Here is a 4,228-nt window from a genome sequence, read left to right on the forward strand (position 1 = left end):
TACATACAGTTTAGGGGGAATCATAGTATCACAGATTTTTAGTGATGTATAGTTACGCACAGATAATACTGACTGAAATATACACAAATCATGGGGTTTATCGCCAGAGAAAAGACTGACCCCTTCGGCTTTGATGACTTTTGGTGTCTCTAAGTGGTAGTCCATGACGTCCCACGCGTCCCAGTACAAAGGCTCGTCATCATACAATACCAGCTGGTTCCCAAACAGCTGTGTGCCGTCCGCCTTGAGGAAGAACGTCTCTGTCGTCTCCAGCCACGAGGAGGCTGACGACTTGCCCCCAGGGATTTACTGTGGCCTTTAGCATTTGGTTCTCCAGTGTGAAGAAGCCGTTTGCTTCAGCTGGAACGTCAATATTATGAGATTTATATGTACACTGGGAATTTTGTGCACCCTACACCTGATACTACATATATAAATTACCCTTTAAACTGCTTAAAAATCTTTTGTGCTTTAATTGAAAACGAGGGAAACAGGTTTTCAATGAAACGCCCTCATTTGCCTAGATCAACATACTAATAGTGAAAATCTTGCGATGGAGTGGGCTAGGACGGGACTGTATCCATGGGAGGCGCATCAACCAGAGTATACTGCTCCCCCTGCCCCGGTGCGCTGCACAATACCCGGGAGGTCTTCCCTGAATATTCCACCGGTATTTTGACCACCTCCTTGCGAGGCCACTGCAGGCCCGTTCCACACCAACTGCTCGGTAGGGCTGCTTGTTCCTGGTACACGAATATCGCTAATTTATCATAGGTAAGGGATGCGTCCTCAGTCAAAATATCAAGTTTAGATATATATGCTCGCTTTGGTGTAAAACTGACAAAAATATGCCGAAAAAGGTTCTACCCAAGATGGCTCACCAGCCCTTTGGGCCAGAAAAGAGAGTGCAGTGTCAATGGCCTCTTGGTAATACTGTTCTGCTTGAGGGTAAATGATGCCCATTCCTGATCCAGGCAGCACATCATTTAAAACTGGTTCAGTAACACTTTCTTCCAGGCACTGTCTAATTCTGCCAGGGACCTGTGTGTATGGCAGTCCTTGTTATGCTACTGTTCATTGTGCATGCTGCATTGGTTGAAAAAGCTCAGTGTTAAAACTTAAACCTCACCCTGATTAAGCGAAGGAAACTTACTCGCTGAGAAGCTGGTCGGCTGCGCTTCCCAGCTGGCCCACTCCCACTGACAGGAGGAACTCTGCGTCGCGAAGGCGAAACTCCGCTTCCGACAAAGCCTTTTCATAGCAGCCTGCGTGGTATAAAGGGGCCATTGTGAAGTTCCAAGTACAGCTCACCTACCCATCGGCAGAAGTTGTGCTGCTCAGCTTCCAACTGGCCAAATAAATCATCTGGAGTGCTCATCTCCATCCTGTCGGTCGGTTGGGTGATGAAATTAGGATTAACTTGGTTTATGAGAATATTTCTTATTCACAGTAGTGATATGAACAACAGCCTGCAAAGAAATTTTTTCTTGAAAATTAAACTCATCTCCTGCCTTACTTTGGCAGCCTCAGTATCCTGGAGGCGCTGGCGTCTCTCAAGCATCTCCTGCGTAGGCCACCACCCCCGTCGCCGTAGCCAAAGAGGAAGGCAGAGATCCCACCCCCTGCCCTTGTCTTGTAGGTTATTAACCGTTCGCAGTGCCTCTTCCACCCTGATCAGGGGGATGGGATATCTAAATTTCTTATGCAAGTCTTGTTTGAGCTTTAAAAGGTAACTGGCTATATCATAACAAACCCTAATATCAACACAATTATTTATACGTGAAGAAATCTTCATACGTGACAAACATGCTGTAGGGAAACCCCAGGAGGAAAGTGCCCAGTTTCGGTGCTTCCCTCTATGCCTTCCCAAAAGAAATTGTGGGGTTTGGGAATTTATTCACAAGACTCCAGCTCATTTTCTGAGTCAGAAAACGGGTAAGGCCCCTGTGCTGCAACGCAAATGAAAACAATTAGCGGGCATGAATCAACCCATGTGCATTCATGTTACACATTTAGATCCACATGAACATCATAAATGTGGATCAGCAAGATCATTTCTCTTACCCCATCATGGGGGGGATCTGCGTGAATAACCAAATGTGTCCGGGACCAGAACTCTTTACAAGTAACACCAAATTCTTTCTGGTAAAATGTCTGTCCGTGAAGAAACTGCCTGACAAAAAATTCTCCGCGGGGATGGGTTTCCATCCATCTCCACCCACGTCCCACCCACCGGAAGGAAACTTCCCTGCAGCCACTTGTGTTTTCACTCGTTCAAAAAAGTTCTGGATAATACTTCTTTACAAACCTGCCCACTGCTGAGCCTAGGAAAAGACCATGTGTCAGAAGGCTCCATCTGGCTCATTAAGCAGACTGAAAACAATAGTTTTAATGTTCTGCCAGTATATGTACCTGTGAAGCTAAAAATAAGTGCTCGGGGTAATCTTCCATGAGCTTCAGCTGCGACGAAAAACTACGTGCAACCTTCCTCTTGGTTTCCGAGTAAGGCCAGAGCCAAGCGGAATCGTTTGTGGCAGTTCCCAATGACTGCCAAAGTGTGGGCTCTCTGGCCTTTGCATTTCCCGGGAAGTATCATCGGCTATGGCACTGGCTCCACGGGCATAAAGTGAAAATCTGCTGTGAAATGGGCTTTATATTTATATATTTAGTTATCTTCGTTTTGTATGTGTCCCTAAGATTATTTAAATGATAAATGAGTGTTTAATACATTGGAAAATTGCATGTATACCATGAGCGAGTAGATGTAAGCATGGCAACATTCGTAAATAATGTGTATACACGTGCACACACACACGCACACACCACCACTCACACACACTCACACACAAAACACACACACACACACAAAACCACCACACACACACACACCACTTTGTTTTCATTATATCTAGGTCATCCACTTTGTCCGACGACATCTACCTTTCATTCCCTGCAATGATAGAGTTGACCATCTGGTTGGCAGCGTAAAGTGCCTGGTAGCCCCCGGGGGTCGGGGATCAGTTTTCCCGCGCCAGCTGTGAAGGACCTCCAGGTCGCGCGTCGCTTGTAAACCGTTGCTCCAGCTGGGCGATTTTCGGCGCGACTCAGCGTGAAGTACATGTCAGGGTCTGGAGGAAACTGGAAAGGGATTTTGGCCATTCATTTTAGAGCGGAGAACTGTTAATTTTGCAGCAATAAGTAACGTCGCCAGCATTTACAACAGGAAATAATAACCTTTACCTATCTGGTCTCCCCGGGGCCCGGGTCCGAAGAGCTTGTTGGCTGCCATCTCGACGTAATAGACCGAGAGGGGCGCCCCCGCCTGGTGGCTGCGGGTGAGCGGGTATCAGTGCGGCGAGAGACGGCGTCACCAGTGGACAGCCCCTACCCAAGGACAATCATGTAGATAAATGTAAATAAAGAATTTAAATACAGCCCATAATGTTCCCGTTTGATCGTTTTGACGATTGGCTGAAACAGAATTAATTCTTTTCTTTCGAGATGCGTCATTTTCATTTAGACCAAACGAAAATCATCGCCAGGTACTTTTACCATTTTATATTGTTCTGGAAAAAAGCAGCAAATAAATTCTCTATAAAGTTTTTTTAATTTTTTGCTAAGGGCGCGCGCGCGCGCGCGTGTGTTGTGTGGGTGGGGTTTTGGGGTTTTTCCTTTAAACCCCCCCTAACAAGTTAGTCCGGGGGGTGCAGCAAAAAAGAAGTCGGGACACCCACATTAGACAGAATAAGGGAAAGGCGGGGAAACGCTAACCGCACCCCCGGCCGTCATGCTCCAAACGGGCCTCGGGTTTGGACCCCCATCGGACCCTCCCTCAGCCCCCCCCCCCACTCATCAGGAATAAAAATGAGTTTAAAACCAGGCGCGTCCGGGTTTGGCCCAAAGGAATCCCCAATGTTGACGAACTGAAATCCTGGCCATATTGTTTGAACTCCATGCTGCCAGCCCCTCCCTCCCGGGAGACCAGGAGATAGCGCAAAGGAAAGGATTAAAGCTAGGTAGCTTTCGTCCAAGGGGGCTTCATAATATGAGTGGGATAGCGCGGTGTGGTGGGGTGTGTGTGGTGTGGTGTGGTGTGTGTGTGTGTTTTGGCGAGTGAGTGGGTGGTGTTGTGTGTGGGTGGGGTTGGGGTGGTGGTTGTGTGTTGTGTGTGCGTTTTTTGTGTGTGTGTGGTGTGTGTGTGTTGTGTGTTGTGTGTGTGTGTGTGTTG

The 4,228-nt window shown here is 47.4% G+C and overlaps 1 pseudogene; it reads right to left on the reverse strand.

Moving 5' to 3' along the window:
• The window catches only part of LOC119576580, a 6,598-nt pseudogene extending 2,809 nt beyond the window's left edge, over window positions 1–3,789 (reverse strand).
• Window positions 3,790–4,228: the final 439 nt, after the last annotated feature.

Source organism: Penaeus monodon, chromosome 1 (genome assembly GCF_015228065.2).
Source record: "Penaeus monodon isolate SGIC_2016 chromosome 1, NSTDA_Pmon_1, whole genome shotgun sequence".
Classification (NCBI taxonomy): Eukaryota; Metazoa; Arthropoda; class Malacostraca; order Decapoda; family Penaeidae; genus Penaeus; species Penaeus monodon.